The 22,429-nt window shown below is 44.8% G+C and overlaps 1 non-coding gene across 1 annotated transcript; it reads left to right on the forward strand.

Annotated features, from left to right (window-relative positions):
• Positions 1–2,150: 2,150 nt before the first annotated feature.
• On the forward strand, positions 2,151–2,225 carry Trnat-ugu (transfer RNA threonine (anticodon UGU)). Its single transcript has one exon. It is a non-coding gene; the product is annotated as a tRNA-Thr (tRNA).
• Positions 2,226–22,429: the final 20,204 nt, after the last annotated feature.

Genomic DNA, 22,429 nt, shown 5'->3' on the forward strand with positions numbered 1-22,429 from the left:
CTATGACATCAGTTTCTCCATCGCTGCATGAGGCATCAGAAACTATATCGCTGATATCACTGATTCTCCAGATAGAGGATTATCTTGCAGTGATATTTCAAGCACTTCGTCTTCGGAAAGGTGACGAGACATTTTCCACTAAATGCAACACACACAATAGTGGTCTCCTCTTGTATGGAACAAATAACTGTCAGCTTATAAAGTATTGGCAATAATCACACGTGACAACAATATTTACATGAATAAAACAAAGGAAATAAATCAAGTTATGGATTCAATACAGCATTATTGGGTAATACAGCAAGAGTGAAATGGGGTCGCATTTAAACACAATGGTATTCAGTGGTTCTCTCTTGATTTTCTACAAAACTAAATATTTTGAAAAAGTTATATTAATATATTACGAACCCATTACTTAATACAGGAGAAGTCCGAATTTTTCATAATTTTTAGGAATAGCAAATAACGTATACTTTGCAGAAAATTACGGCCTGGGGTCATTATAGACTCCATGGCATTAGGAGGGTTAAATAACTCCTAAAGCTTACTCCAAGATAATATATGGAATTAACTGCTTCCATTGTTGACCTGCTATTTTGTAGCTAAATGATAAGGGATCTAACTTTCTATGTATTCGCAGTACATTACACTTGTCTACATTGAGATGCAATTGCCATTCCCTGCACCATGCGTCAATTAGCTGCAGATCCTCCTGCATTTCAGTACAATTTTCCATTGTTACCTCTCGATACATCACAGCATCATCTGCAAAAAGCCTCAGTGAACTTTCGATGTCATCCACAAGGTCATTTATGTATATTGTGAGTAGCAACGGTTCTATGACACTCCCCTGCGGCACACCTGAAATCACTCTTACTTCGGAAGACTTGTCTCCATTGAGAATGACATGCTGCGTTCTGTTATCTAGGAACTCTTCAATCCAATCACACAATTGGTCTGATAGTCCATATGCTCTTACTTTGTTCATTAAACGACTGTGGGGAACTGTATCGAACGCCTTGCGGAAGTCAAGAAACACGGCATCTACCTGTGAACCCGTGTCTATGGCCCTCTGAGTCTCGTGGACGAATAGCGCTAGCTGGGTTTCACACGAACGTCTTTTTCGAAACCCATGCTGATTCCTACAGAGTAGATTTCTAGTCTCCAGAAAAGTCATTATACTCGAACATAATACGTGTTCCAAAATTCTACAACTGATCGACGTTAGAGATATAGGTCTATAGTTCTGCACATCTGTTCGACATCCCTCCTTGAAAACGGGGATGACCTGTGCCCTTTTCGAATCCTTTGGAACGCTACGCTCATCTAGAGACTTACGGTACACCGCTGCAAGAAGGGGGGCAAGTTCCTTCGCGTACTCTATGTAAAATCGAACTGGTATATCATCAGGTCCAGCGGCCTTTCCTCGTTTGAGCGATTTAAATTGTTTCTCTATCCCTCTGTCGTCTATTTCGATATCTACCATTGTGTCATCTGTGCGACAATGTAGAGAAGGAACTACAGTGCAGTGTTCCTCTGTGAAACAGCTTTGGAAAAACTATATATGACGGTAGTATCTGTTCCCGAAAGAACAGTTACCGCGGATGACCATGCAGCTTTGCTAGAAATGAAATACACCCTAGCTGCAAGCAGGCGTTGATACACTTCATTGGGGACATGTTGAAAATGTGTGCCCCGACCGGGACTCGAACCCGGGATCTCCTGCTTACATGACAGACGCTCTATCCATCTGAGCCACTGCGGGCACAGAGGATAGTGCGTCTGCACGGACTTTTCCCTTGCACGCTCCCCGTGAGATAAACATTCCCAACATGTCCACAACACTACATTCGTAGTGCGCCTAATAGTTGTTTGCATAGTCATCCACGGTAACTGTTCTTTCGGGAACAGATACTACCGTCATATATAGTTAAAAGTATGGGTTCCCGGCCTTTGACCTTCTTGTGCGAACGCACACGCTATGCCCGAACTCTTACTGGACTTGGTAGATTAATCTGCCACGAGTAATGAGTATGATGGGCAAACATCTATTAGGCGCACTACGAATGTAGTGTTGTGGACATGTTGGGAACGTGGATCTCACGGGGAGCGTGCAAGGGAAAAGTCCCTGCAGACGCACTATCCTCTGTGCCCGCGGTGGCTCAGGTGGATAGAGCGTCTGCCATGTAAGCAGGAGATCCCGGGTTCGAGTCCCGGTCGGGGCAGACATTTTCAAAATGTCCCCAATGAAGTGTATCAACGCCTGCTTGCAGCTAGGGTGTCTATTTTATTAGCTTTGGAAAAAGACATTTAGTATTTCGGCCTTTAGTCTGTCATCCTCTGTTTCAGTACCATTTTGGTCACAGTGTCTGGATATTTTGTTTTTATCCACCTACCGCTTTGACATAAGACCAAAATTTCTTAAGATTTTCTGCCAAGTCAGTACATAGAACTTTACTTTCGAATTCATTGAACGCCTCTCGCATAGCCCTCCTCACACTACATTTCGCTTCGCGTAATTTTTGTTTGTCTGCAAGGCTTTGGCTATGTTAATGTTTGCTGTGAAGTTCCCTTTGCTTCCGCAGCAGTTTTCTAACTCGGTTGTTGTACCACGGTGGCTCTTTTCCATCTCTTACGATCTTGCTTGGCACATACTCAGCTAACGCATATTGTACGATGGTTTTGAACTTTGTCCACTGATCCTCAACACTAACTGTACTTGAGACGAAACTTTTGTGTTGAGCCATCAGGTACTCTGAAATCTTTTTGTCACTTTTGCTAAACAGAAAAATCTTCCTACCTTTTTAATATTTCTATTTACTGCTGTAATCATAGATGCAGAAACCGCTTTATGATCGCTGATTCCCTGTTCTGCGTTAACTGTTTCAAATAGTTCGGGTCTGTCACCAGAAGCCTAATATCGCCACGAGTCGGTTCTCTGTTTAACTGCTCAAGGTAGTTTTCAGATAAAGCACTTAAATGTCACTGGATTCTGTGTCTCTGCCACCCGTTATGAACGTTTGAGTCTCGCAGTCTATATCCTGCAAATTAAAATCTCCACCCAGAACTATAACATGGTGGGGAAATCTACTCCAAATATTTTCCAAATTATCCTTCAGGTGCTCAGCCACAACAGCTGCTGAGCCAGAGGGCCTATAGAGACATCGAGTTACCATGTCTGAGCCTGCTTTAACCGTGACCTTCAGCCAAATCATTTCACATTTCGGATCTCGGTCAACTTCCTTCGATACTATTGCACTTCTTGTCGCTATAAACACGCCTCCCCGTTCACTGTCCAGCCTGTCTCTGCGGTATACATTCCAATCTGAGTTTAGGATTTCATTACTGTTTACGTCTGGTTTCAGCCAACTTTGTCCGTAACCGTTTATTAATGAGAGCAGTTCTGGGACCTTTCTATAGACGCTCCTGCAGTTTACTATTAGCACATTAATATTGTTATTCCCTGTTGCATTTTGCCTACTCCTACCTTGCCGTGTCTCAGGAGGCGTCTTGTTGGGCCTAGGGAGGGAATTCTCTAACCTAAAAACCACATGTGCTCTCCACACGTACTCCGTTACCCTTGTAGCCGCTTCCGGCGTGTAGTGCACGCCTGACCTATTCAGGGGGACCCTACATTTCTCCACCCGATAGCGGAGGTCGAGAAATTAGCACCCCATACCCCCGCAGAATCGTCTGAGCTTCTGGTTTAAGCCTTCTACTCGGCTCCAAACCAGAGGACCGCGATCGGTTCTGGGAACGATACTACAAATAGTTAGCTCAGATTCCACCCCGCGGGCGAGGTTTTCCGCCTTCACCAATTCCGCCAACCGCCTGTACGAGCTGAGGATGACCTCTGAACCGAGACGGCAGGAGTCATTGGTGCCGACATGAGCAACAATTTGCAGTCGGGTGCACCCAGTGCTCTCTATCGCCGCCGGCAGGGCCTCCTCCACATCTCGGATGAGAACCCCCAGCAAGCAGATAGTGAACACTGGCCTTCTTCCCCGACCTTTCCGCTATTTCCCTAACGGGGCTCCATCACTCGCCTAACGTTGGAGCTCCCAATAACCAATAAACCCCTCTCCCCGTGTGCCTGCTCGGACCTTGCTGAAGGAGCGGCCACATGTTCCCTTACGGGTAGAGCGGGCGACGCCACACGGCCAGCCTCCACATTGACCCTCCGGCTCGTGCGCCGCGAACGCCGCTGAACCCGCCACTCCCCTTGGGGAGAGGGTGGTCCAACGGCGCCCGGTACCCGCGAAGATGTCTCGACAGCAGGGACAGTGGGTGAAGCATGTAACACCTGGGGTGCACCATGCCACGCACCAGACTCCCCACTGCCGCCACACGCCGAGGCAGCAGCCTGAAGACAACTGACCGCGGCCATCAACACGCTCAGCTGTTCGCGAACAGTGGCCAGCTCCTCCTGCGTCCGTACAAAGCAGTCACACATCCTATCCATCCTAAGAAATCAATTTACTGTAGAGAGTTAATCAACTTTGAGCTACACTGCTAATTCACTAAAGGCGGCTGATTGTTGACTAAACTGTAGTTGATAGGCACTTCATGTAGAAAACAATGAAAATAGCACTACCTGTCTCTGGACTGTATTGAAAACAAACACTAGAACTACTGGCACTATGGCTGACTAAAGGGACTCTGACTGTATTCAAAACAAACACGAAATCTATGGAACACTATTACTAGCACTCGACAATTAAAGCTTCCTAAAAGCAAAAACACACGGAAGAAGTGATAAGTAAGAAAAATGCAGTTAATACTTAAATTAAGGTAGCTCGATGCACAGCAGACGTGAAGCAGACGGCAGTTACGACTAGATAATGAAATAAATATTGACCACCGTTGATAGTGCACCGGGTAATATTAAACAACCATAAACCAAATAGCTAAAGGAGCAACAAATGAAAATAAGAACAGTGCTGCACAGAATCAGCGCCCTCTGTTAGCGCTAAGGCCAGAATTCCGCACAGGCGGGAAGTGGTTGGAGGAATGTTACCGGCAGAGGGCCCCTTGTACCCTGCGGCACTCCGTTGCAAGAAAAGAATGATAAAATTCCGTAACAGTGGATGGTCCACATTGTGTTTAATGCAGTCTATGAAATTAATAGAGAAGGAACAAGACCAACTAGTCATGCGTAAAACGTATGAAAACGAAGTAAATATGTGATGCACTCAATACTAGGTGAACTTAACACACTATATATAACTGAGGTGTGCGGTGATTAGCATTCCTCCGCGGGCTGTCCTCCGTGAATCCGGCCGCCTCTATCGCTCCTTGCTGCGCACTCGTGACAGGGATACACTCCAACGCCACCGGCAAATACAGCGACACGTACGGGACCTTATTACAGCAACGAAACGCCGAGACTGGCGCCAGACCTGCACACGACTCAACGCCACCCTCTATAACTCCTCCAAGTACTGGTCCGCCTTCCATCGTCTTACTGGTTCCCTTTCCGCTCCCCACTACCCCCTTCTCCATAACGATCGCTCCCTTCCTGACAACCTCAGTAAGGCCAACCACTTCGCTTCCCACCTTTCCGAGGTCTTCTCCGTCCCCCACCCTGAAATACCTTGGCCTCACCCTCGACCGACACCTCACCTGGACCCCTCATCTCCAGACCATCCAGCAGAAAGCCCATTCCCACCTCCGCCTTCTGAAACTCCTGTCTGGTCGGACATGGGGATTGCATCCTTCTACCATCCTCCACACCTACAAATCCCTCATCCGTCCTATCCTCTGTTATGCCAGCGTTGCCTGGATCTCCGCCCCCACCCGCTTTTACAAGGCCCTCCAAATCCTTGAACGCCATGCGCTCCACCTTGCCTTCTGTATCCGCCTTCCTTCCCCCACATGGCTCCTGTATGAACTGATCCCATTCCCCCGCCTCCTCCTGTTCCTCCAACATCTCCACATCCTTTACATTGTTCGCAGGCTTGATCCTCCCCACCCTCTGGTTTCCTCCTTCCTCTCCACCCCCCGCCCGTTGCCGCGCCTCTATGGCTGTATCCCTCCCTCTCTCCACCTCCACACCCTCCATCTCCTTCATCAGGGCAATTTCCAACGCCTCACCCTCCCGGATGACGAACTTCGCCATGACATCTACCCTTCCTTGCAACTGTAACCTTGCTTTGTTCCCCCCCCCCTCCCCAGGGCCCCCTTTTTCCTCTTCCCTCTTTCTCCCAGAGCGGATTTTCCTCCATCCCCCCCTCCCCCGAGACCCTGCACCCCATATTTGCCCCTTTCCTTCCCACATCCCTCCCTACTGACCCTCTTCAGCGCGCCCGCCCGCTCATCTCCCCCATCTCTTCCCCTCCCTCCCTCCCTCCCTTCTTCAGGTCTCCCTCATCTCCTAGCGCCTGGCAGATCCTCTGTATTGATCATCATCAGTGTGCCACATCAGTGTTGTGTTTAGTGTTGTTTCTCCTGTGCGTCAAGAGGTGTGATTTTAATTTGGTACTGCCTTGAGGTTCGCCGTCAGTGTTACGTTATGTGCTACGCCATCCATCGATAACTTTATGCTCCAGTCATACTGTGCCTTGTGTTCTTTTAATCGTCACAGTGTGTGGCTTTTTGTGTGTGCACTTTTAAACAGTTTATCTCCATTTTACAGTCACCCCGTTTTTTATCTATTGCCTTCCATGATGTTCCCCCTTTTTTATATCTATGTTCACCTTATTCCCTCCTTTGCTGTTTTTAAATGTCTTCTATTGTTTTGTTCTATGTCTTTCGGCTGAAGAGCAGCGCATATGCTGCTGCCAGCCCGCCCCGATGGGGAATTGAAATACAACAAAGAAAAAAAAAAAGTGATTAACGTTAAACATTGTCAAATGAAGCAAAGTAGGCATTGGTAGGTTGTATTGCCAGTTCTGCAGTTTAGTTGGTTCTCTATTTTTTGCTTTATAAATTTCAAGCTCTTATAACAAATTAAGAGCACGGCCTTTTTCCGCTCTGAAGAATATGCATACAATTCCCAATGGAATTATCAGTGTCAGATAAATGCTGTCCCAAAGCCGTGCTAAGATCTTTACGTATTTAGTTTTCGCCCAAAGGCAGACGAAGGAGTGGGTGGACCATGGAGGTGAACAAAGCTTTTTTGTATTGGGGAGGATGGCATGAACTGGCTTTGATGATACTGTCTGTATAAGTTGGTTTCCTAATAATCGAGAACTTATGTTTGTTCTTAACTTTCTTAATAGGGAGATCAAGCTAGTTAATGGCACCATCTTCTATTTCAGTGTTACAGGTTATTTTGGGGTGCACGCTAGCTATTGCTTGGGCGAATGTGTTGACCTCACTGGTGTCACCCATCAGTAATAAAATGTCGTCGACATAACGTTTGTAATAAATCCTTTTATCTTTTAGTTGTGGATACTTGGCAAAAAATTTACATTCTAAATCATTGAAAAATAGCCCGTCCTTTTGACAATAAATTGTCAGGAAAGGTAAAAAGAAAAACTGTAAGCTAAGACAAAATCTAGGATTTCAATTAGTTATTTACACTCTGCAGTACTAATCTTGTTGTGGGAGGAGATTGCGTCTAATAATGTCAATAGTTTCTTTTACTCGGACATCACTGTAAAGATTTTTACAGCCAAGGATGCTAATGTCGCATTATTTGGTATATGTATAGCCTTAATTACATTTGCTAGCTCAGCACTGTTTTTGACCCCAAAATAATTATTGAGCGTGTAAACTGATTTAATTTTATTAGTAAGGAACTTATTTAATTTATAGCATGGTGATGAAATTGTAATGCAATAAAATAAAATGAGCCGTGACTTATATAAAAAGAAACACATTAATGCAATGGATCAGCATAAAAGAGAATAACTAATGTAGGAATATTATGAACAGTGTAATATGTTGTTTAATTTAGCCCGACGTGTATAAGCACGCAGTGAACTAGCTCACTTCTCAAGGTAGTTACGTAATCGTCGATAATTGTGGTTTTCTCATTTATCCAACACTAGGCTCGTGGGAAGTCGTGTGCTTATTGCACCAGAGAATATTTGCCAAGCATTTGCGGTGTACACAACTGTAGTACGTAACTTGATATCGTGGTTTCGTCTCGATTCTCCAATACAAGATAAAGAGTAGCATCTACAAATGAAATCCTGTAATGGAAATAGAATCCTGTGACAAGACCTTTTCCGCCTGTGGTGTTATCTCCTGATACAAAGAAAATCTCTAAGTAAAATTGTTAAATTATTAGTAGCTGCCTCCTGTCGCGTGGGATCTGAAGTAAAGTTAATTGTCATAACAGACGGCACGTCTCGTAATTGAGCTAAAAGAAAAATCTTATATTTTTCTAAGATGGCCCCTAACAATAAAAATTCTACTCAAGAAAATAAAGGTATCAGATTTACGATAGATTGACCACATACACAAATTCTTTTGACAAAAAACCATTAAATTTTTCGGGTTTTAAGTAAAATTTAAATTATCAGCTGGTACAGCAAGATGAGCTTAACATAAGAACGTCTTCTTAGGTCCGAATCCAAGCAGATAAGCGAATGGCAAGGGAAAGATTTCATGCATAGAAGCGCCAGAGTCCATGGAGTAACATGTCCATTTTAGTTCTTTTCTTTGGCGTACTTGCCGATTATTTATAAAATTTATCGTAATATTTAGTTTAAAAAAATGCAAACCGAAGTCCACCCAGGAGAAACAGTACAAAATACTGTAAATAATCGGACTAACCGGATTCCCATCTTGGTGGATCTTAACTCGAGATCTGAGCTGGGGAAGTTTGACATTATTTTGAGCTATCTCTTTCATAATCGTTAAGAAGAAATTGGGAGCTGTCAATCTTTAGGCTCAAATTAGTCTGGAACTCATCAGTTGGGTCTTTGTGAATTTCCATAATATCGTTTTCTGAAAAAAAAATTCTTCGGTTTTCTTAATGTAATCATCTTCACATATAAGAACTGCCGTGTTCCCCTTGTCAGCACGAATGACCATTGCTTTCTCCTTCTCTAACTTGGTATTGAGACCCTTTAAGATACGGCTCTCGTGATTAACCACAATATTAGAACTATTCTGAACAGACAACACCTTATTAACCTTAACAGCTGCGTCCGCAATTTCTAATTTTGTCATCCCAGCCGCTTCACAAGAGAAAACGAAATACGTGAAGAGCTGAGCATTTGAAAGCAGATCGCGGTAGCTAACGGCTTTTCTATAAATGACGTCACGCGCCCCTACGGTAGCTAAAGAAACGTTTAACAAACAGAGCGCGCGCGCGCGCGCACACACACACACACACACACACACACACACACACACACACACACACACACACACACACACACACAAAGAGACAGCAAAGATAAAATGTAAAAAATTCCTATGAAATTTAACGGCAAAATGTACCTGAAAGTAGAAAAATGTTGTAAAAAGTCTGTCAGATGTGGCTTTCTGATTAATAACACCCTAAAACAACGAATAAAACATAAACTGAAAGGGAACTATGATAAATTTGATGGCTGTAAAGTATACAGGATTGACTGCAGTAACTGTGACAGATTATATCGGTCAAACAGGCCGCTCTTTTAAATTGGGGTTTAAAGAACACCCGCAGCCACAAAACGGCTTTGGGACAGAGTTTACCTGACACTGGTCATTCCAGAGGGAGCATTCAGAATTGTATGCGTATTTTTCGCAGAACGGAAAATGTCTGCTCTTAATTTGTTAGAGGAGTTGGAAATTTATCAAGCAAAGAATTGAGAACCAACAAAATTGCTTAACTGGCAACATGATTGTGGCCAATGTCTACTTCGCTTTATTCATTTCATAGACTGCATTAATCACATAATGTGGATCATCCACTGTTACGTAATTTTATCATTATTTTATTGCAACGGAGTGCCGCAGGGTACGAGGGGCCCTCTGCTGGTCACGTTCCTCCAACCACTTCCCGCCTGTGCGGAATTCTGGCGTTAGCGCTAACAGAGGGCGCTGATTATGTGGAGCACTATGTTTTCCTTCATTTGTGGCTCATTTAGCGATTTGTTTTATGGTTGTTTAATATTACCCAGTACACTATCCACGGTGTTTAATCCCCCCAGGGGATCCACAACTCTTTTGTGGATACGTGCGTAGCGAGCACGGGACCCCGAGCTGATGTGGCCTTCCTTCCTTTCCGGGCTGCATACCTTCCCTTTCCGCATCCTTCCCCATCCCCCATCTTCGCCACCCCCCCTCCCTTCACCTCTGGCTCTTTCTTTCCCTTTCTCTGGGGTTATGGTTTGTGCCTACGTCCGGAGACTGACGCTTGTACATATACTACATTCTTCGCCTTCCTTCCTTGCTTGTAAGTCTTCATCCTTCCTTTGTCCTTATCTTTTCCTTACCTCTTCTCTCTACCTTCTCCGCTGCGGCGTTTGAGACCTCTCTTCTTTCCTTTCCCTTTCTCTTCCTTCCTCCCTGTGCGTGTCTGAAGGCCAACCCACGCACTTCCATGCGTAGCCGGTGACGGGGTAACGCGTAATTCCCCGCCCCGGGTAGACAGGTAGGACACGTACGTACCCCCTGGTAACGGCCAGGCCCAGGGAGGGGTGATTACCCGAGCTGATACCTTCCGAAAGTGCCGATAGGTCCCTCCGTCCGTTTGTCGGGAGGTGTGACCTGAGGTGTGAACAATCACCTAAGGCGGGAGTGCCCTCAGAGAGGGCCCCCACAAGGGAGGAGCGCGCCATCGGAGACGCTGGTAATCATGGGGGATTCTTCCGCAATGGTTTCCTCACCTTCCACTACGTCTGCTCACAAACGTAAGTTCACTGAGTCTCAACCACAGTCGGTTCTTCCATCGTTGCCACAGTTCCTTGTTGTTTCTCAGTCTGACGAAGGTCACGACTTCTCCACGGTCAACCCTTTCATTATTCAGAAAGGTGTCGACGCAATTGCAGGTCCTGTAAAGTCTTGATCCAGATTACGGAATGGCACCCTGTTGTTAGAAACAGTCAGTGCCCTCCAGGCACAAAAATTGCTGCGTACGTCACTACTACACACCTTCCCTGTCCGGGTGGAGCCGCACCGTACCTTAAATTCCTCGCGTGGAGTCGTTTATACACGCTCCCTCGATGGACTGTCTGACGAAGAAATTCAGCACTACCTGTCTGACCAGGGCGTAACGGCTGTTCATAGGGTTATGAAAAGGGTTGACACGAACATCATTCCAACCCGCACTGTCTTCTTGCCATTTGACAAATTTCAACTACCATCGAAAATCAAAGCCGGCTATGAAATAATTTCCGTTCGCCCTTACGTCCCGAACCCTACGCGTTGCTATCGGTGCCTGCGGTTCAATCACACCAGCCAGTCCTGTTCCAATCCGGCCAAATGTGTTACGTGTGGCAGGGATGCCCATGAGGGTGCTTGTCCACCTCCATCCCCTCGCTGCATCAACTGTATGGGTGACCACGCCGCTTCCTCTCGAGATTGTCCCGTTTTTAAGGACGAACAGCTCATCCAGGAAATTAGAGTAAAGGAAAAGGTGTCGACCTTTGCTGCTCGAAAATTATTCGCCAGTCGACAGCCCACCGTGCCTCAGAAAGGAAACTACAGCACTGTCCTTGCTTCTCCTCGGCCAACAAAGGAGGCGGCCACGCAGACTTGCGACCTCACCTTTAGTGCCACAGTCGTCAGATCGGCCAGCGCAAAGATCGCCCGTTCAACCTCACCACTTTCGCCTGCCCACTCTCTGGCTCACCCTTCGCCGAGTTCTGCTAAATCTCGAGCCCAAAAGTCAGACACCAAGATTTCGAAAAATGAGCATACTCGTGAAGAGTTTTTACGTACGGCAACTTCCCAACCATCGGTTCCTGCTTCCTCTAAACATCATACTTCCAAGAAGGCTACAAAGAAACCCAGTTCCTCTCCTTCTCCGCCAAGGCGTGTCCCATCTACAGCACCACCTGGCGGAAGTCGCCCTCGGCCGTCTTCTGTGTCGCCGAGGCGCACTGCTGGCGGCCGATCAACCGGCCGGTCGCTGGTGGCAGGAGCTGCTCCTGACCAACCTATGGATCAGGATCTTCTGCCTTCGACTGACTGCCATTCCATGCTGTCGGTCGCAAGCTCAGAGCAGTCGTTGAGTTGACAGCGACCTTGGTCACATTCCTCAATTTTCTGTTCACCCTATGTCCATTATCCACTGGAATATCCGCGGCATTCGAGCCAATCGGGATGAATTGTCGATCCTCTTGTGATCCTACTCGCCGGTCATCTTCTGTCTTCAGGAAACAAAGCTGCGTCCCCATGACCGCTTTGTTCTCCCTCATTTTCAGTCGGTCCGATATGATCTCCCCTCTGTTGAAGGCACTCCAGCACATGGAGGACTCATGATTCTTCTCCATGAAACTGTCCATTATCACCCAATCCATTTAAACACTTCTTTCCAAGCTGTCGCCGTCCGTCTTTCCCTTTCCGGATACACGTTCTCTCTTTGTACTGTATACATTCCATCGTCCACACCAATGGCACGAGCTGATCTCCTTCATCTTCTTGGTCAGCTTCCACCTCCATATTTGCTGGTTGGGGACTTCAATGCCCACCACCCGCTTTGGGGATCTCCACATCGTTGTCCACGTGGCTCACTATTGCTAGACGTCTTCCACCAAGCAGATCTAGTTTGCCTCAACACTGGGGTCCCTACGTTTTTGTCTGCCTCCACGGCAAATTTATCTCATTTGGACCTTGCGGTCGGTACTGTTCCGCTAGCTCGGCGCTTCGAATGGTTCGCCCTTGATGATACACACTCGATTGACCACTTTCCATGTGTCCTTAGACTGCAGCCTCAACGGCCATATATGCGCCCGCGACGCTGGAAGTTTGCTCAAGCCGATTGGACACTTTTTTCGTCTCTAGCGACATTCGATGACCGTCACTTTCCCAGCGTCGACGATGAGGTCACACACATTACCGACGTTATTCTTACAGCTGCGGAACATTCAATACCACGCACCACCGAATTGCCCCGGCGCCCCCCAGTTCCTTGGTGGAACGAGGCATGCCGTGACGCACTACGTGAGCGGCGACGTGCTCTCCGCGTTTTCCGCCACCATCCTACTTTGGCCAACTGTATCCGCTATAAGCAGCTCCGAGCGCGATGCCGTCGTGTCATCCGCCATAGCAAGAAGGCAAGCTGGAAATTCTTTATTAGCTCATTTAACACCTTCACTCCCTCCTCGGAAGTTTGGAGTCGGCTTCGACGGTTCTCAGGCGCGCCTAGTTTCTCCCCGGTCTCTGGGCTCACTGTCGCGCATGACACATTAGTGGACCCTGTCGCAATTTCTAACTCGTTGGGTTAGCACTTTGCCGAGATTTCGAGCTCTTCAAATTACCCGCCAGCGTTTCTCCCGAAGAAACGTGCAGCGGAAGTGCGATCTCTTGCTTTCTCCTCTCAAAATCGCGAGAGCTACAATACTGTTTTCTCCTTGCGGGAACTCCAACATGCACTCTCTTCTTCTCGCTCCTCCGCCCCAGGACCAGATGGTATCCACGTCCAAATGTTGCTGCATTTATCAACCCATAGTCTGCGTTACCTCCTTCGTCTTTATAACCGAATTTGGTCCGACAGTACTTTTCCCAGACGATGGCGGGAAGCTATCGTCGTTCCTGTTCCGAAACCTGGAAAGGACAAACATCTCCCCTCTAGCTATCGCCCCATTTCTCTCACGAGTAGTGTCTGTAAGGTTTTGGAGCGTATGGTGAATTACCGCTTAGCGTGGTGGCTGGAATCCCGCAGTCTTTTAACACCTGCCCAATGCGGATTCCGAAAGCATCGTTCTGCAGTTGACCATCTTGTTGCTCTCTCCACTTATATCATGAACAATTTTCTCCGGAAACGCCAAACGGTAGCCATATTTTTTGATCTGGAGAGAGCATACGATACCTGTTGGAGGACAGGCATCCTCCGCACACTGTTCTCTTGGGGCTTTCGAGGCCGGCTGCCCCTTTTTCTTCGCGAATTTATGGCAGAGCGCACATTTAGGGTGCGGGTGAACACTACTTTCTCCCGCACTTTCTCCCAAGAAAACGGGGTACCCCAGGGCTCCGTGCTGAGTGTTGTACTGTTTGCCATCGCTATAAATCCAATTATGGATTGTCTCCTTCCCGATGTCTCGGGCTCCCTCTTTGTGGATGATTTTGCGATCTACTACAGCTCTCAACGGACCAGCCTTCTTGAACGACGTCTTCAAGGATGTCTCGATCGCCTCCACTCTTGGAGCATCGAAACAGGCTTCCGTTTCTCTCCCAGTAAGACCGTTTGTGTTAATTTTTGGCGACGTAAGGAGTTTCTTCCGCCCTCCTTACATCTAGGACCTATCAACCTTCCGTTTTCAGCCGTCGCTAAATTCTTGGGTCTTATGTTTGATAGAAAACTGTGCTGGTCCTCCCACGTTTCCTATCTTTCGGCTCGCTGTCTGCGATCGCTTAACACCCGTGTCCTGAATGGTACCTCCTGGGGAGCGGACAGAGTGGTCCTTCTCCGCCTCTATCGCGCCTTAGTGCGCTCGAAATTGGATTATGGAAGCATAGTCTACTCCTCTGCTCGGCCGTCTATTCTTCGGCGTCTCGACTCTATCCACCCCCGTGGATTACGTTTAGTGTCTGGAGCTTTTTACACTAGCCCTGTGGAAAGCCTTTATGCTGAGACTGCTGAACCTCCGTTGTCCAATCGGCGAGCGGTCCTTCTAAGTCGTTATGCTAGCCATCTGTCTTCCATGCCTGCTAATCCAGCCCATGACATTTTTTTCGACGCCTCAATTGATGTAGGGTATGCTGGCCGCTCCTCCTCCCTACTACCCCCGGGAGTCCGCTTCCGTCAACTGCTCCATTCTCTATCCTTCCGCTTTCCTAAAACCTTGACAACTTAGGGTACAGCACCGCCTTGGCTCCATCCCCGGATCTGCCTGCTCTGTGACCTTTGTCGATTTCCCAAGGATGGTACCCCTACACTTGTTTATCGTCGGGCATTTGCTGCTCTATGTGCACAAATGACGGACGCCACATTTATTTACACCGACGGCTCGAAAACATCGTTAGGTGTAGGGAGTGCCTATATTGTTGGCAACACCCCAAATCAATTTCGGCTTCCCGACCAGTGTTCGGTGTATACTGCGGAGCTTTACGCTGTTCTCCAGGCTGTCCACTACATCCGCCGCCATCGGCGGATACAGTACGTTATCTGCTCAGATTCTCTCAGCTCTCTCCTCAGTCTCCAAGCTCTTTACCCTGTGCACCCTCTGGTCCACCGGATTCAGGACTGTCTGCGCTTGCTCCATCTGGGGGGCGTCTCGGTGGCGTTCCTCTGGCTCCCGGGACACGCTGGTATCTGTGGGAATGAGGCGGCCGATATAGCGGCCAAGGGTGCAGTCTCTCTTCCTCGGCCAGCTATTCAGTCGCTTCCCTTCACCGATATACGGAGCGGTTTATGTCGCAAAGTTGCTCATTTATGGCATGCGCATTGGTCAACACTTCCCCATAATAAATTGCGGGAAGTGAAAGCTCTTCCTTGCGCTTGGACTTCTTCCTCCCGAACGCGTCGTCGGGAGGAGGTAATTTTAACTCGTCTCCGGATAGGGCACTGTCTTTTTAGCCATCGACATCTTTTAAGCGGCGATCCTCCCCCATTCTGTCCCCACTGCTCTCAGCTGTGGACGGTAAGACACCTTTTAATTGAGTGCCCCTATTTTAATCCGTTACGCTCCCGTCTACAGCTATCGCCTGATATATCGTCGATTTTAGCAGATGACACGCGCTCAGCCGACCGCGTTCTCCAGTTTATTAGTGCTAGTGAAATGACGTCAGTCATTTGACGCTTTTTTTGGGGACAACCAACCCCTTTCTGTAGTGGATTTTTAAGCCTTCCTTCTGCTTTTAGTTTCTCCAATTTTATGACTTTGTTCCCATTGCTGCTGATTTTCAGTTTCGGGTTTTTTACTGTTTCCTAAGTCACAGGCTGGGCGCTAATGACCATAGCAGTTTTGCGCCCTAAAACCAAACCAAAAAAAAAACGGTGTTTAATATGAGTCATTATCTGGAATATTGGCACTAGAGCACATGTCAACCACTGATTCTTAACTCTTCCTCTTTTTAGGAATATTACTTTTGTCGTGTTCTTTTTATTGCTTTTTAATACTGTAATGCCATTTATACGTTATAAACTTAATACAGGCTTAAACTGTTGTATCCACCTTTATTTTCGCTGTTTCAATTAATTATTGAAAACAAGTGTATGCCTACATTAGCAACATCTGGTGAACTTGCAAAGCAAACATCTTGTGGCTACTGTACGGCAGCTTGTTTTAAACAGTACTACTACTGACATGAGTCGTGCATGCGATGTTACTTTCATGTATTTGACGATGCTGGTGCTGATACCGCATTTAACATTTGACGATGCCACTATGGTTGCAGTACATTAGGATTTTGGTTTTATGAAACAGGTGTGCCCCTTCATATTTAAAGCGCACAAATGTAAATTTTGTCAGTACTTCTTTTCATTATGGTCTGTGTAATTGTTCTTAAGCTGTATACAGTTTGCGAGTGTATTTCCATTTTTGCCGCAGATCTGATGATAGTCATTAAAGACCGAAACCGGTAATCTGTTGACAAAAAGTTTGTGACCATAGACCTAAATTAAAGGAAGCTTATGACATATACTGGTCACTGTTTTTTCGCGACGATGTCGCAGGTTGTGAAGATACTTCTATGACCCCTTTGTATGCTGAAGTCAGAACCTCACTTTAATATCGAAAATACTGGTTAGGATGCATTTTAGTCAAAGGCGCCCTATAGAAATTTTGTAAAGTTGTATGATGTAAGCTTCTGTCACACGTCTCAGTGCGAAAGTAGGACTAAGTTTTATTCCTTGTCCCGCGCATTGTCGCCTCCTGAGCAGCCTACAAACGATTGACCAGTGCTACCCTTGCCATCCTTTAGTAGCGTCCATCCATGAGTCCACCTATGCCCTCGATCGGTACCGTCGTTCAGTGGTGTTTGTGTGGAACGCAGGAAATGTCGGTATCCCAGGTAGTGAACTAGCCGAAAGGATGGCCAAACAGGCTACGTAGAAACCGATTATGGAGATGGGCATCTACGAACCCGACCTGCCTTCTTACGCCGCAGGGCTTTTCGGCTTTGGGAGACGGAATGGCATAACAGTACGCACAACAAACTCCGTACCATTAAGGAGCCTACAAATGTGTGGAAGTCTTCCATGCGGGCCTCTCGCAGGGAATCAGTTATCCTCTGCTGGCTCCGCATTGGCCACTCTTGGGCGACCCACGGTTACCTCTTCCAACCTTAAGACCCGACTCAGTGTCGGTGCGGGCACCCGATAGACAGTGGCCCATATTCTGCTTCAATATCACATTTTGACTGCCCAGTGACGGAGTCTTGAATTACCGGATTCGTTGCCGCTCATTTTATCTGACAACGCCTCATTGGCTGATTTAGTTTCACGTTTTATTCGTTTGGGTGGGTTTTATCATTTAAGTTTCAGCGCATGTCCTTTGTCTCTCTGTCCTCCACCCTATTGCTTTTAGGATGGAGGTTTTAATGTGCTGCAGAGTGTCTGGCTTTTCTTTTTTATTCTCGTGGTCGGCCAGCTACTGTAATATGCTTTCTCGTTTTACTACTGTCTCTAGCGTCTGTTTCGTTGTCCTCTTTAGTTCCTTTCAGTGTTCGTTGCGTTTCCTTCGTTCTCATGGTTTTTTCCCTTCTGTTTTGTGTTAAATGTCTCGTCTGTTTTATTCTCAAATCTGTGGCATTGTTTTATTAGTAACAAAGGGCCGATGACATAATTTGGTCTCTTCCCCCCTCTTTCAAACGAACAAACAAACCAACCAACCAGTGTTACCTTCTGTACAATATTAAGCAATTACGTACTTCATTAGGTCTGCGTCACACATTTCACTATTATCCAGATAGCTAGTGAGTGTAATTACAATTGGAGAGAAGCTTAATTGTATCAGTGACAATTCCTGGAATAGGTGTGCCCATTCCACATGGACAGCATGTGTCACATTCCATGTGACTACTGTCTCAACTTATACAATCTAGAAATACGTGAAGTGCAATGACACCACCATAACGCATACTCAAGTTATTCGTGTGAGCAGGTTCTTAAAGGTTTATGACGTACAAAACTGATTAAATATGTCTGATCTTAGCTTAAAAACTAACTTTGAAAACTGTCAACGATGTCAAATGCGTTACCTACGATTAACACATCAGATTAGTAATATTAAAGCCTGAAATAACTGCTAAAATAATCCCATTTTTATATAGCATCGTTATCACACCTATTATTTGTTCAGAAACTATTTTGATGTTGTACTGTGGTTACATGATGCATCTTCACAGATAGCCATTGTCAGGTCTTATACACTAAAGGTGGAGGTACGTTGTTTGCACACAGTTGCAAACTAATATTATACAGATAAATGATCATACATGTTAGTCAATCATAAGTTTATCGTACATTCATAACTTCACTTTCATCAATAAATTCCTGCATTGAATGAAATGGATTTTTTGTCAATATTGTCGAATACTTTTTTAAATTCATTTAAAGTCTCTATTTGTATGACATTTGGAAGACAGTTACAGAGGCACATTCCTACAGGTATGTACATAATACCTTAAATTGGCTGGTTCAGTGCTGAATTGCCCTTAGCTTCCAGAAATTTCGGGTTTCATATTGAACTTTTCATTTATTTGGTAGAGATACCTGTGCTCCTTTGTGAGTGTTGGAATTCTGTAGATGTAGACATTTATTGCTGTTAGGATGTTCAGTTCTTTGAATTTTGGTCTATTATTCTTTCGCCTCGTCACTACGTGAATGGTCTTTTCCTGTATGATAAGGATCTTAATCATACTTAATGCAACCCCCAAAATTCAATCCAATAGGACATAATGGAATAAAATTTTGCATAGTAATGTTTTATCAGAGTTTCCATGTTGACCGTTTAACTTCTTAATATCAAAACAGAGTTGAGATTGAGATAGTTTTTTAATTCTGACGAATTTTTTGACCTTGTTAATTTAAAAAAAAGATGAAATTGGTTTCCTTGTAATTCCATTTAATTTGTTGTTGCAGAACCATTTACCATGATAACAACCACTTCATCATTTAGAGCATGTTCTCCTAAATTTACAACCTTTACCACAATATTGGCATCGGCATAAAGGATGGTTTAATTTTGGATGTCATTAGGAAGATTTACATTAATCAAGAGGAATAATGGCACTACCACACTTCTTGTGGTACACCATGTGTAATTTTCTTTGTATTTGAGTAAAATTTACTTAATTTTATTTCGATATTTTGATGCTTGTTTATGAAGAAAGGAACTGAACAAATGCATTACCTGTTACCCCATAGAATTATAATTCCTCCAGACGTAATTCGTAATGAACTAGATAAAATGCTTTAGACAGGTAGCAAAATGTAGCTGTTCTAGTTTCCTCCTAGTCAAAAGCATCTGGCACATAGTCGGTGACATCTTGAGCAACAGAAGTGGTGGACTTACTTTTTGGTAACCATACTGACTTCTGGATAATACTTCATGTGTTGTGAAAAAATTTATCAAATTTTGTACAGAACATGTTCAAAGGTTTTTGCTGTTCTTGGTAAAATACTCAGGTAGGTAATTTTTGGCTTCTCTTGCATCACCCTTTATTAGTAAGGTATTAACCTTCCAATTTTTGGGCTTTCTGGAAACCCCCCCCCCCTGTCCTGTCATCGGCTCATTATATACTTTGGCCAGTGGCATACCTATCAAGATAGAAGACAGTTTCAGGAGTAGATTTGAAATCTCATAAACAATCTTACTGTTCGTCAGGCTGGTTATAACTCCAATTACTTCTCCTTCACTAGCAGAAAACAAGTAAATCGAATTACTTAATGGTTGTTTCTTCAGCTTTTACCCATTTAAAGCATTAGTTGCTGAGATTGTCATAGTGTCTGTCTTAGGTTCGCAGATATTTACAAAGACATTTACTATTCATTCAGGACTTCGTATTAAGGTGTTACTCCATGAAATTTCTTTGGGACAGTCCATTTTATTGCATTAATGATCTGTTTCTTCATTTAACATTTGCCAAGCTGTCCTTGCCTTACTTTCTGAAAAGCTAATAGCCTTCTCAGTAGCCATTTTTGTTGCATATACGACTTCGTTACATATTTTCTTAGACCTAGTATGATATGTCTTGATATTTGAGCACTCTGTCTGCAATTAACTAATACATGCAGTTCCTTGAGTCTGCTACGAGATACCTTAATATCCCTACTTATCCAGTTTTTGTCTTACAAAATCCACATTTGTTTTTGTAGGGAAGAGCCACACTCATATGTTCCCAAGAGTTATACAGATACTAGCGTTTTGCCATTGTTTATATCTAGTAGTTCGGTCCCACTTTTCTTAGCAAAATTTTTAGTTAACTTATTCATGATTTGTGTAGAGGTTGATACTTGACATTACATTTCCTGTGCTTTTGATTTATAGTAATTAATGCAGTAGGATAAATTGTTTTCATCAGTGTATACTGTGTAATTCTGACAGAATATTTGTGACAATATAATCAGTTACAGTGGTACTGTTACTAGAAACTCTAGTAGGGACTGATAGTGTTGTGCATGATGAACGAGGTGATTGTTGAAGTGGTTTTTGTTTTGAATCCTTGAGGTAATAAACGTCGGAGTCGCCACAGAGTACTAATTTGCATTTAAATTCGCTAGTCTTGTTTAATGCTATATGAAAACTATTGAGGAATATTAATTTACTATAAGGTTGTCTATAGACTTTGATTTCATATCGTAGATAAGCGTGATTACAGAAGCGTCAGATTCCACCTGTCTGATTTGACCAATGACGTCAGCAATATGGCGGATCGGACCATTCACAAAGACTGAAATAGGGCGCCTATGACGTAATTACGAAAACATAACGAAAACGAAAATAAATTAAAAAACCAACACACATCCTTCTCCAAAACTATAATGAAACTAACGAAACCAGTATGGGAAATGCGAGGCTTTTGGGTGGGACAAACTAAATATAAACACACACCACAATCCCAAACCACACAAAACGATGACATAAATCGAAAACACGCAATTCCCAAATTCCAATACTTACAATAACCCCAGAAGTCGGTTACTTCCCTTCACGTACATAGCTTAACCAACAATTATCGATACCACATTATAAAACCCTAGAATCTCCAAAAATTGCACCATCGCCACAAAACGAACACCTAAACAAACATAACTGGAATCGAACACTTCACTTCACCCAGCGGCACACGATACCAAAACACAGCTACGACAGCCCATTGGAATCAGATACTTCCCATGGCCTATACAGCTCAAAAACAACTGACAGCAAAAAACATACATAAACCAACTCAAAGTGCCAATACCAAAACCTCAACCACCAATACATGTAGTAAGTACCACTAACTACACAACAGAGAAATACCCCGCCGAACATAAAACACGAAAAATACACACAAAAAACTATTACTTAACACAAAGTTCCTGCGCTACACACAGCCACCAGTCAGTCGTCCAACAAAAAGAAGCTACCAAAAAAACTCAAATCCCACTTACAACCGACAACACCCCCCAGCCTTCACCGTCCCTCCAAAATCAAAGATCCATCAACAAATAAATACCAAAAAATAAACAAATCCCAATCACACACAACTCAAACAACTGCAACAAAACAGATCCTCAACATAAAATAACCACTATCCCCAACCACTTCCATCCACAAACATTACCAACACCACCCCCTCCCACCCCCGCCCAAGCTTCAGCCCCACACCCTCGCAACAGATCCTTAACCATCCACCTTCGGCCTATACATTTTACTCATAGCCCTTAAAAAACGCGAAAAATGCAAGTCACCAGAGACGCTCTTCCGCCAACAGTACTCCTCTAAATGAGGCTGAGGGTTAGAACTACTACTCTTCCCCCTCCCAATAACTGACTTGACTGCCCCCCAAAACCCATTTGTACATGCCCCAGTCTCATAATTTTTGAATTCCAAACTATGGTTAACTACTAAATGATGATAACCCTCTCACCCAACACCCTATAAGATGAAAAAGCATCGGAAACTATTGTTCTGCCCTCATCTATAGACTCCTCGTACGTCCCTCCAAAAACCCTCAATACATACTATGAATAGCCACCTCCAGAAACAGACCCCCACACCAATAAACCAACCGGAGACTTACCTTTCCCATACTTGTTCCCAAACTGTGACTCGTCAAGCTCCACTAATCTAGGCCCACCCAACTTACCCTGTACTTAATACTCACAACACACTTCGCTACAATAGGAAAATAAGTCAAACCTTCCTCTCACTCACATCAGTCTCATGTGCACAAA

Source organism: Schistocerca nitens, chromosome 1 (genome assembly GCF_023898315.1).
Source record: "Schistocerca nitens isolate TAMUIC-IGC-003100 chromosome 1, iqSchNite1.1, whole genome shotgun sequence".
NCBI classification, from domain to species: domain Eukaryota; kingdom Metazoa; phylum Arthropoda; class Insecta; order Orthoptera; family Acrididae; genus Schistocerca; species Schistocerca nitens.